Source organism: Macaca thibetana, chromosome 7 (genome assembly GCF_024542745.1).
Source record: "Macaca thibetana thibetana isolate TM-01 chromosome 7, ASM2454274v1, whole genome shotgun sequence".
Classification (NCBI taxonomy): domain Eukaryota; kingdom Metazoa; phylum Chordata; class Mammalia; order Primates; family Cercopithecidae; genus Macaca; species Macaca thibetana.
The window spans coordinates 76,946,344-76,959,282 of NC_065584.1; the positions used below are offsets into that span (position 1 = coordinate 76,946,344).

The 12,939-nt window shown below is 36.9% G+C and overlaps 1 pseudogene; it reads right to left on the minus strand.

The window, feature by feature from the left end:
• Window positions 1-10,718: 10,718 nt before the first annotated feature.
• On the minus strand, window positions 10,719-11,116 carry LOC126958997 (60S ribosomal protein L27-like; annotated as a pseudogene).
• Between the last annotated feature and the right edge of the window lie 1,823 nt (window positions 11,117-12,939).

Here is a 12,939-nt window from a genome sequence, read left to right on the forward strand (position 1 = left end):
TTACTTTACTTTGGTCCTTTAGATGGTATTTTGTAACTATGAACGATGCTCTAATGAATAACCTTTTGGAGATGTACTTTACTTTCATATTGCTAGAGTTGAATCTTTAGGGTAAAAATCCAGTGAGTGGAATTGCTGGATCTAAGGCTCAATACACATGTAGTTTTGTTTGATATTGCCAAATTTTTCTCCCATAGGTGTGACATTGTTTTCCTTTACTACCAATGCCTGTTTCCTCACAGTCTTGGCAATAGAGTATCTAGTTAAGCTTTTAATTTTTGACAATCTAATTGGAGAAAAATTGTATCAGTATAATTTAACTTTTTATTTCTTTTATTTTGCATGATTTCGAATGTAGTTTCACTTGTTTAAAGGTTATTTTTTCTCCATTTTCTTTATGACTTATCCGTTCATTTCTTTTGCCTATTTTTCTATAGAATTATTTATATTTTCCCTTAATTTTAAAAGTTGTCTATTAGCCCTTTAAAGATATATATATAAATAGACATATATCACACATATATGTGTATATGTGTGTATAGCAAAATTTAAAAATTTTTCCCAGTTAGACATTCATCTTGTGACTTATATTTTTGTCATGCAATAGTTTTTTATTTTTGTGTAGTCAAAATTTTTTATGTTTTATTTTATTGCACTTGGATTTTGAGTTATGGTTAGAAGACCTTTTCCCACACTCAGATTAGGAGGAATTTGTCTATATTTTATTTTAATACTTTTAGTATAGTGTATTGTTTTATATTTCAATCTCTGATTCATTAGGAGTTAGTTCTTTTGTTTGGTATGAGGAATGAATTTAATTTTGTCTTTTTTCAAATGGCTACTCATTGGTACCAACAGCATTTATTCAAAAATTCATCTTTGACATAGTAATTTAATAGGCCACCCTTATTATATACTAAACTTCTGTATGTAATTGAATATCCTATTTTATTAATCCATTAAATTATAGAGGTGAATCCTCCCTTATGACCTTTTCTTATTCCTGGTTTTCTTGCATGTTTACTTCTCCATATGAATTTTAGTATCAACTTGTTTAGTTCCAGAAAAAAAGAGCCTTGTTGGTACAAAGTGAAAAACTATCTAGTGTTTCTCTGTTAAGTAAGATTTGGCTTTAGGATTAAGATATATGACATGTTAAGAAAGTATTCATCCAGTCCTGTTTTCTTGAGAGTTTTGATTTGGAATTTGTGTTAATTTTTTTCAAAGATCGTTTCAGCATGTATAAAGGTAATCATATGATTTTTTCTCCATAGAACTATTATAATGGTGGACAACATTAATAGATTTCTTAAAACTGAATTATCCTTGCAATTCTGGTATAAATTCCCTTGGTCATAGTGTGTTATATTCTTAATGTGATGTTAGGGTCTATACGATAATATTTTATTTGGGATATTTTATATTTACATTTATAAGTGATATTAGATATTATTGTTATACTCCATTAAAAGAATTTGCAAAATTTCCTGTAGCTTTTTTTTTTTTTGAGACAGAGTCTTGGTCTGTTGCCCAGGATGGAGTGCAATGGTACGATCTCAGCTCACTGCAACCTTCACCTCCCAGGTTCAAGCAGTTCTCCTGCCTCAGCCTCCTGAGTAGCTGGGATTACAGGTGTGTGCCACCATGCCCAGCTAATTTTTGTATTTTTAGTAAAAATGAGGTTTCACCATGTTGGTCAGGCTGGTCTCGAACTCCTGACCTAGTGATCCACCTGCCTTGGCCTCCCAAAGTGCTGGGATTGCAGGTGTGAGCCACCGCACCCAGCCAAATTTCCTTTAGCTTTTATTCTCTGAAACAATTTACCAACATTGGTACTATCTGGTCTCCAGAGGTTTGGAAGCATTCTTCTCAGAAACCATCTGGGCCTAGTTCTTTTTGGTGGGGGTAGTTTTTTTGATAATGTTTTCAAGTTTTTGCTATGAAAATGGGTAGATTTAAGCTTCCTATCTTTATTGGGGTAAATTTTGGTGAGTTATATTTTTCTAAGAAGTTTTCTGTGTCATATAGATTTTAGAATGTATTTGTTTAAATATGTATGAAATATTTTATGATTTAAATTTTTCTTCATCAACAGTTATTCTTTTATTATATTTTGCTGTCTTCCTTTTGGTCTTGATTGAATTACCTAGTATTTTGTCTATTTTGTTTACTTTTAAAAAAGAATCAGGATGTTCATATTAATAATTTGATGCACTATTTTCTGTTCTTCATCTCCTTAATTTCTGTTTTTATTTCTATTAATTCCTTAATTGTGCTTTATTTTAGAAATGCTTTATAGGCTTTTTCTAGTTTTTTGAGTTGAGGACTTAATTCATTTTTTATTATTCTTTCATTTTTACTGATATGGGTGTTTAAGGTTATGTTAGTTTCTTAGGGCTTTTATAATAAATTACTACCTTAGTGGCTTAAAACTACAGAAATTTATTCTCGCAGAACAGAAATTATTCTGGTTCTGATGGGCAGAGGTTCAAAATCAAGACTTCCACAGGGCTGTACTCCCTACAGAGGCTCTAGAGGAGAATCAATTTCTTGCTTCTTTCAGCTTCTGATGGCTGTTGGCATTGGTTGGCTGGTGGTTACATCACTCCAGTCTCAGCCTCAGACTTTACATTGCTTTCTCCTCTCTGTGTCTGCCTGTCCCACTCTGCATCTCCCTCATAAGGATGCATGTGATGGTATTTAGGGCTCATCTGAATAATTCAGAATAAGCCCTTCCTCTCAAGATCTTTAATTTAATCACATCTTTTGCTATATGAAGCAATATTTACTGGTTCCATGGATTAGGAAGTGAATGTATCTTTGGAAGGCCATTTATTTTTTTCAGCTGACCACAAAGCCTACAAATTCTCCTTGATCACTCCATTAAACATAACCATAGATTTTTGATAAACAGTGTTTTCATCATCATTTTTCAGATAGTCTATATGTGTGTATTTCTCATTTCACCCAAGACATATCATAGAAGACTTTCTAATTTTCAGCAGAAGTGGCTTTTTATTTTATAATTTCAATTTCAAATTTCTGATTTTATTACATTCTGGTGAGATAGCGTTGTTTGTGGTCTTTCTTTCTTTCTTTCTTTCTTTCTTTCTTTCTTTCTTTCTTTCTTTTTCTTTCTTTCTTTCTTTCTTTCTTTCTTTTTTTTTCTGGAGACGGGGTCTCTTTGTCACCAAACTGAAGTGTACTGGCAAGAACATGGCTCACTGCAGACTCTACCTCCTGGGCTCAAGGAGCTGATCCTCCCATCTCAGCCTCCTGAGTAGCTGAGACCACAGGTGTGTGCCACTATGCCTGGTTAATTTAAAAAAGGTTTTTTCATAGAGATGGGGGCCTCGCCATGTTGCCCAGGCTGGTCTCAAACTCCTGGGCTCAGGTGATCCTCCCACTTGAGCTGGGATTACAGGCATGAAAACACTGCGCCTGGCCTGTTGTGCTGTTTCTGTTCTGTGTAACTTAATTATATTTTCTTGTGACTTAAAATATAATTAATTTTGAGAATATTCCATATGTACTTAAGAAAGTGTGTGTGTGTGTGTGTATGTATATATATATATGCATAGTCAAGCACAGTAATGAGAAGGGAGAAAGAGTAGAGCAAGCTGTCTGATCTGTAATGAAATGTGAACTATTCTTTATTATCAGGGTATAATATTCAAGAAATATCCATATGAATGGCCTTATGGATTGTGTTGTTTCCATATCATTATCTTTACAATATCTATTCATATTCCATATCCTTATCTTTCATCCACTGGACATCTCTGTGCTGAGAATGGGTGGTGAAGCATCCTATGTAATGTCTATCTGTTTCTCATTCAGTCTCATGTAGTTTCTGTTTTGTATAGTTGGCTGTTGGGTTATTTGGTACATGGATATTTATAACTGTTACATCTTCTTTGTGAGTTGTGGCTTTTAGCATCATAAAGTATCATCATTTGTTTTATTTAATGCTTTTTGGCCTGAATTCTACCTGATAATCAAGATGACAATCCTTGCTTTCTTATGAGTTTCATTTGTCTAGTATATTTATATAATTTTTTTTTTTTTTTTGAGACAGAGTCTTGCTCTGTTGCCAGGCTGGAGTGCAGTGGCACGATCTCGGTTCACTGCAAACTCTGCCTCCTGGATTCAAGCGATTCTCCTGCCTCAGCCTTCCGAGTAGCTAGGTGTACAAGCACGTGCCACCACACCCACCTAATTTTTGTATTTTTAGTAGAGACAGAGTTTCACCATGTTGGCCAGGATGGTCTCAATCTCTTGACCTGGTGATCCACCTGCCTTGACCTCCCAAAGTGCTGGGATTACAGTCGTGAGCCACTGCACCCGGCCTGCTTAGTATATTTTTGACTATGCCTTCATTTGTAGTCTTTTTACCATGGTTTAGGAGTGTCTCTTGTAAAAAGCACAGAGTTCAGTTTTTTGTTGTTGTTGTTTTTGTTTCATTTGAGATGGAGTCTCACTCTGTTGCCCAGGCTGGAGTGCAGTGGCACGATCTTGGCTAACTGCAACCTCCACCTCCCAGGTTCAAGTGATTCTCCTGTCTCAGTCTCCCAAGTAGCTGGAACTACAGGCACATGCCACCACACCCAGCTAATTTTTTTGTATTTTTAGTAGAGATGGGGTTTCACCTTGTTGGCCAGACTGATCTTAAACTCCTGATCTCAGGTGATTCACCTGCCTCGGCCTCCCAAAGTGCTGGGATTACAGACATGAGCCACCGCACCTGGCCCCCAAAGTTCAGTTTTGATTTATGAGCCAATTTGAAATTCTTTTTCTTTTAATGGGCAAGTTAAGCCCACTAATATTATTGATGACTGATATGTTTGTTCTCAACTTTCTTATATTATTTTGTGTTATAATTACTAGATGTAATTATATTTACTGTGCCCCTCTTGTAGAGAGAGGCATTTAGGGAAATTAGTATTGTTATTCTTGTGGTTATCTTTGTATTTATCCTTTTAATAGGTTAAATTCCTCCTTTTTTGGCTGAATTTTTTTTTTTTTTTTTTTTTTTTTTTTTACTAGCGGGCTTGTAAGTTTTAAATGATATCCTTGGGCTCCTAACCATCATTTTTATAACACTCAATTATCTTACTCTACTACCCCCATTCCTCTCTTTTTCCTCCTGCTGGTTGCATTCTTTCTATTTTGTCACAATGTATACGGCTCACATACTATTCTTTCAACCCTGTCCCTACTTTTCTTTTATTCTTGGTTCTACAATTAGTATATTAAGTGCTTACCATGTCTGTTTACTGATGTTTCCCCAGTCATCTCTGGTGTGGATAAAACTTATCTTAGTCTAGGGCAGGAGTCAGCAAAATTTTTCTGTAAAGAGCCAGAGAGTAAATGTTTTAGGCCTTGCAGGCCATATATACACTCTTTGCTGCTACTACTGCTGCTGCTGCTTCTCCTTTTCCTTCTGTCACTCCTTTTTTTCTTACTGTAAACTGCTTTAAAAATGTAAAAATTCTTAGCTTGTGGGCTGTACAAAAACAGATGCCAGGCCAGATTTGACCTGTGGGCTATTGTGTGTCAACTCCTCCCTAAGTAGACACTTCAAAAAGGACTTTTGAGTACCGTGTTTCTTGAGCTCTTGCATGTTCAAAACTGTTTTTATATAGCCTGATGCTAGACGAACTTTGCTATAAAATACTTTGCTTATTATTTGTTTCCTTGAGTTTCTTGAAAATATTGGCCTCTTGGCTTTAAATGCTGCTTTTGTGGAGACTAAAGCCAATCTAATTTTCTTATGCCTGTTAGCAATTTGATCTTTTTTTGCTAGAAGCTCTGAGGAATATTCTTAGCCTTTAAATTCTAATAGTTGTATTAATATATATCTTAGAGTTCATCATTTTAGGTCAATATTTTCAGGTAAATATATATTTAATGTATTTTTTATTTTCTTTTTGTTTTATTTTATTTATTTTAAATGTATTTTTATTTATTTTAATGTATTTTTTATTTATTTTCTTTTTATTTTTTATAGAGTTGGAGTCTCGCTATGTTGACCAGGTTGGTCTTGAACTCTTGGCATCAAGCAATCCTCCCACCTTGGCCTACCAAAGTGCTAGTATTACAGGCTTTTCTTTTATTTCCAGAAAGTTTTCTTGGTTTATAGTGTTAAATATTAGTTCTGCCCCATTGTATTGTTTTTCTTTGTCAGGATTTCCAATTATACATATGTTGAGCCTTCTTTGCATGTCTTCAATTTTGATCACTTTCTGCTCTCTGATGCTTTTTTGCTTCTTTCTTTATCTTATTATTATGATTTTTGAGACAGAGTCTCACTCTGTCCCCCAGGCTGGAGTGCAATGGTATGATCACCACTCACTGCAGCCTCAATCTCCTGGGCTCAAGTGACTCTTCTGCCTCAGCCTCCCAAGGAAGTGGGACTATAGGCACACGCCACCATGCCCGGGTAATTTTTTATAGAGATGGGGTCTCACTACTTTGCCCAGGCTTGCCTTGAACCCCTGAGCTCAAGTGATCTTCCTGCCTTGACCTCCTAGAATACTGGAATTACAGGCGTGAGTCACAATGCCTGGCCTATCTTATATTTTTGTTCTTGTTTTTTATTATTATTAAATGTTCATCCAAATATATTTTCCCTTGGGCACCTTGCAATTTATTCCTCCTTTCTGAGATAATTTTGTCTTTTTCTTGGATTTTCTTTTTTGGTCCAATCTACTCTCATTACATTTTCCCCTTGCATAGATCTCATACATTTTCCTGGGCTTATTTATGTTATTTATTTTAAATTTATGATTCTAGACTTTTTAATATCTCCAAATGTTGTTTGACATTATTTAAATCAGTTTGAGTGTATTGTGTTTTGTGGTTGGCATTTTTAGAGAAATTTTAACCAGTTGAAGCATTTTGTTTTTTTGTTTTGTTTGTTTGTTTGTTTTCTTTTTTGAGACTGAGTCCTGTTGTGTCACCCAGGCTGGAGTTCAGTGGTGTGATCTTTGCTCACTGCAGCCTCTGCCTCCCAGATTCAAGTGATTCTCCTGCCTCAGCCTCCCAAGTAGCTGGGATTACAGGTGCCCACCACAACACCTGGCTAATTTGTGTATTTTTAGTAGCAGTGGAGTTTCACCATGTTGGCCAGGCTGGTCTCGAACTCCTGACCTCAGGTAATCTGCTGGCCTTGGCCTCCCTAAGTACTGGGATTAAAGGCATGAGCCACTGTGCCTGGCTGAAAAGTTTTGATTACATATGTTCTATATTTTTTTCCTTCTGATAACTTTGTATGGAATTTGTTTGATTTTATTTTTATTCCAAGGCATCTTTTTGGACAGAGTTTCTCATTCATGAGCATGCTCTTCTCTCATTTTAGTAAAATACATTATTTTTCTTCCAAGTAAGATTGTGATTGTGGTAGTGGTAGTTGTGGGGAGAGTCTTGCCATGTCTTGTTTCTGTTCTTTTTCTGCAGCATCTTTAATTTTTTGCCATTGACTTCCTTATTTTCCTTTACTGCCACTCACCAAGGGGCTGTTCTCCCTCTTTACTTATCTGTCTCACAGATGTAGTATTTCCTCTTCTGCCTCCTCTGTTCTACTCACTTTCAAGCTCTTCCCCTCTATTGGGTGCCATGAGCTACTAAGTCATGGACCTGTGTGTGGTATTTTATCACATATGTTGTGCTTTCCCTTTCTGCAGGTAGTTTTGTTTATGTTTTAAGTCCTCACCTGTCTTCTTTTCTCGTTAGAGTGCCTTAGGACTTCTGTGTCACTGTTCTGTACACCCACAGGCTTGCATTGGTGGGGCTTCAAGTTTCATTTATCTATATTCAGGTAATTTGAAATTCCTGCTATACTCTGGTTCATAGTGATTTTGGTGGCATGTGTAACATTTTTGTTTTATTTGTACTCCTTGTTGCTATTATTTATTTATTTTGGGGGGGATGTGTGTAGAGATTTGAATTCAGGTTACCACCATTATCCTCCAGTTAATTCCTCTGATATGTACTTTTTACAAAATGACTCTTGATGTAGAGTGGTAAATGAATTCTAGGAATCAAGAGTGAGGCAGTTGTGGCAGTCCAGGTGAGAGATGATGCTGGCATAAAGTTATACATTAAACTTATTTAATTTATACTAATGGTTTGTGAAGTTATAGGTTAAAAGAAAATTAAGAGATACATCAACCAAATGTAATGTGTGAACTTTGAATTGAATTTCACTCTTTAAAATGTTCCATTTGTGACAACAAATTATATGGTTATTCTACTTATTTATCAATTTTCAGAATAATGAGTTAGTACATTAGTAGTCTTCACAGGTGAATGATGAATTGTCTATCTTTAATTTTTATGTCATTTCATTATGAACTCATGCATTTTATATTGAATAAAGAAAGAAATAGTCTATAACCTCCTTGACATACCCAGCTACTATTTTAAGTTTAACATAGTCTCTTCTGATTTTGTCTATTGGCTTACCCATTTTTATCTAACTTTAATTAACAGGAAGAGTTGATTTTATATTCTGCCTAATATTATGGACAGCAAACTCAATGACGGTGGGAATTTTATTCTGTTTTGAATATATTCTCAGCTTCTCAAACAGTGACTGGCACAGAGTAGGTGCTCAATAGAAGTTTGCCGAATGAAGAAATTAATGAATATGCTTTAAAACTATTTCTTTTAAATATTCTTAAAAATTTTTTTTTTGAGATAAGATCTTGCTGTGTTACCCAGGGTGGAGTGGAGTACAGTGGTGTGATCATGGCTCACTGCAACCTCCATCTCCTGGGCTCAAGTGATCCTCCCACCTCAGCCTAATGAATAGCTGGGACCACAGGCATGTACCACCATGGCCAGATAATTTTTTGAATTTTTGGTAGACATGAAGTTTCTGCCATGTTGCCCAGGCTGGTCTCGAACTCCTGAGCTCAAGCAATCCTCCTGCTGTGGCCTCCCAAAGTGCTGGGATTACAGGTGTGAGTCACTGCGCCTGGCCTTAAATATGCTTTTAAATTCATCAAACTTATTAAAATGTTTTGGCATGGTTAAAGAGTACTGTTGTTTCTCCCCATAGCAATTATATTAATTCTTCTGAAACTCATATTTACCAGTCTTTAAAAAGTGACAGTTTAGAAAAAATGCACTATTACATTTCCTGGAAATAATTAAGAAAGTTATTATTTGTGTCATGTCAATTTGGGAGGAACATAACAGCGGGTATTTTAGAGGTCTTATTTTTAAGCTAGATTCCTTTATATTTTTTGATGTTTGGAATGATATAATGGAAGGAACAGCATAAGCTGAGTGTGATTGGAAGTGCCTGGAAGGATATTATTAGAATTCAAAATGACTTAGTAATTGAGGGAGTGTGAAATGTGGTCAGAACAAAATGCAGTGTAGTGAATTGTTGCTAGGAGGAAAAATAAGACTGCCCTAATATATAATGGGGACTTATAGACAAATATGGCTGAGATTTAAATTTCAGGGGTATAGTAAATCTAACTTGAATCAGCAATGTTAGTATATATGATATTCAAAGATATAATGGCAGAATGTTATTTAAGTGTTGGGATCAGAGTAGTGTTCTAGGGACTAGGCTTAACTTCTGGGACAGAGGTTACAAACTGGCACCTCACGAAACCACCCCAATGGGTTTTGGTTGGGCTGAGAGAGAGAGAGTGGGAAAAGGAGAGGGAAAATGAAAGGAAGGAAGAAGTTTCCAACTTTTAAAAAGTGAGAATTTTGACATAAAATCCAGATTTCCAGTGTCTCTTGAAATATTTGGCAATATTGTGTATTGTTGTGACTAGCCTGTCTACAATAGACTAATGCTGAATAGTAGCTGCTTACTTAAATTGGGGTCTGTCCTGTCCAGACCTCCATGGTTCCCCCCCACTTCCTAGCTCTAAGCCACAAGCTCCAGGTATTGTTATAGTTCTTTCCCCTGCAATCGTTTTTCCCATACCAGGTCTGTACCTGTTTTAATTGCCTCCCAGTCACTCTGTCGATGAGGAAGGGATTCTTGACCTAGGTTTATGGAAATGGCCAAACACCTGACACCCAACATTGGACAGGTAAGATCAACAGTAGTTTATTCATCACATATACTCACCGCCTGAGGAGGAGGACATGGTATGCTACACAGGATCACACTGGATGTGCACTCAGGAACACAGTGAACAAGGATGGGCTTTGGGAGCCAGGCTTTGTAGTATCTAAAGGGTGAGGTGTCCCTTGGTTCCAACAGGAAGGTGTGATTCACTTGTTCGAATAATATCACAGTCTGATAGGGAACGGAAACTCACTACTCAGAGATAAGCAGGAACTACACCTGGTCCTCTTGATACAGAGGGTTATTTGGCTAGGGAATCTTATCTCTGGGAACAGAGCTGCAGGGGAACTTACAGTTAGGCCATTTAAGGCCCTTCTGATTCCACCAGCTATCGAAGCAGCACAGAACACTGGATCTTAGTTTTAGGCCTTATGACAAAATACCCTCCTTTATGCATTTTCCTTGCTTGTCAAGCCCATGTAGATATTTGGATGGAGACTCTGTAGCTAGGAGGAGGAATTTTTCTAATTCTAAATGTTTGTGAAATTGAAATACATCTGCAAGGATGGTTGTATATATTTTCTTCTCTGAAGATTAAAAGAAATACAATGAACAAAACCGAAGAAAACTTTAGTTTTTTTTTTCTTTTTAATTTTTAATGACTAAAACAAAACATCTAAAACTGCAGCTTCTGGAAGAACCACTTGTTCTTGCCTGTCTTGTACCTCTTTTCAAACTTGACCTTGGCCTCTTGTCCAGCCTTGCGTTTAAGAGCAGCATGTCTGAAGACATCCTTATTGACGACAGTTTTGTCCAAGAGGATATCTACAGAGTACCTTGTGGGCATTAGGTGACTCTAGTTATAAACTTTCACAAAAGACTTGATCTTTGACCTCTTGGTGATCTTCTTGCCCATGGCAGCTCTTACTTTGCAGGGATAGTGGTCAATTCCAGCCACCAGGGCATGGCTGTAGGGGCGGTCTGAGGTTGCATCATCAATGTGACAACTTTGCGTCTGGAGTAGTATCCAGCCAGGACAAACACCACTTTCCCAGGTTTCGTGAACTTGCCCATTTCGACAATAACCACTGGGGCCTACAGCAGAAATGAAAGAAGGAAAAGCTTTAGTTTTTAAATGCACTTCTGCCCAGAGTGGATAACCTCTAGGATCTTTTAGGGATTATTCTATACACAAAATGGCATTTAAGTTTGTATTAAGAAAAATTTTGTGATACGATTGATAGTGAAAGAACTTACCAAGGAAATATTTATTCATTTCGCCAAGGTTTTTCGTTTGTTCAAAAATGTTTATTAAATACATACTGGGTCAAGTGTTAAGGCTTTAACAACAATGATTCATTTTCTTCCTGGAAAGAGCTTGCATTATGTTTGAAGAGACAGAACATTAAACTAACAATTACTAATCAATGTGGTAGGTGCTATTAAGGATACAAACAGAAAACTCAAAGAAGAGGAAAGGGATCATGATCTGCTTGGAGGTTTACATTTTTTAAAAAACAGATGATTGAGTATCTGAGATGACTCAGCACTGATTGAAAATGAAAAAAGTCGGCCGGGCGCGGTGGCTCAAGCCTGTAATCCCAGCACTTTGGGAGGCCGAGGCGGGTGGATCACGAGGTCAGGAGATCGAGACTATCCTGGCTAACATGGTGAAACCCCGTCTCCACTAAAAATACAAAAAACTAGCCGGGCGTGGTGGCAGGCGCCTGTAGTCTCAGCTACTTGGGAGGCTGAGGCGGGAGAATGGCGTGAACCCAGGAGGCGGAGCTTGCAGTGAGCCGAGATCACGCCACTGCACTCCAGCCTGGGAGACACAGCGAGACTCCGTCTCAAAAAAAAAAAAAAAAAAAAAAAAAAAAAAGAAAATGAAAAAAGTCATCTCTCAGGGTCTTTCCAAGTTCAGTGTTTCTGAAATCTTCAATTTGAACATTAGTACAAAGTGGGTGCAGTGGCATGTGCCTGTCGTCCAGCTACTTGGGAGGTTGAGGTGACAGGATCACTTAAGCCCAGAAGTTAGAGCCTGTAGTATTCTATAATCATGCCTATAAATAGCCACTGCACCTCAGCCTAGGCAACAAGTGAGACCTTGTCTTTAAAATAACAAAAAGAAAGAAAAAATTAGTACTTTCTGTGTAATATCCACAGAGTACCTTGTGGAAATTAGGTGCTTGTAGTTATAAACTTTCACAAAAGGAGGAAATTTAAGAAGAGTTTGGTAAAGAAATAGTTTTCAAAGGTGTAGATAGAATATAGATATAGCCCATGAAATGAAGTGGTTCCAACAATTTGGTAGCTTCCATGCTTTCTCTCTGGTAATTTGTCTTCAGTTGGGTTTCCTTTGTCCAGTGGGGCTCGTGTAAGCTGTAGTTCAAGGCTACATGTCTATGGTCACAGATTTCTGCGGTGAGCTATCTCTGGTGACCTGGATGATGACTTTGAGGTCAGAGAGAGGGGTCCTGGGGTCTTAGCAGTGGACCGAAGCCAGGTGCAGGGGTATGTACATGTATGTGGGAGGACAGCACTGTGTGAACCATGCTATCTTCAAATGAGTGGTTGGCTGTGCTTTACAGCACAAATAAAAACAATATGAGCTTTCCTAGAAATTGTGTAGTGTTACATTTATCTTTCTTCTCTTCTTTCTGTTGATATAAATCAGAATTTTCTCAATTATATTCTGTGGAACACTAGTTCCTATGTGCTTTTTTTAAAAAAGGGAAAAGTCTGTGAACAAAAACGCCTGGGAAATGTAGTATACAATATATAAATAGTTTTTTTTTTCATTCAGTGTTCCCAAAGATTTTTAATAGGTGAAGCTTTTTCTTTTAAACATTTTCTAATGTAGGTTTAAATATTAGAACTAGGACACTGTGGAATCG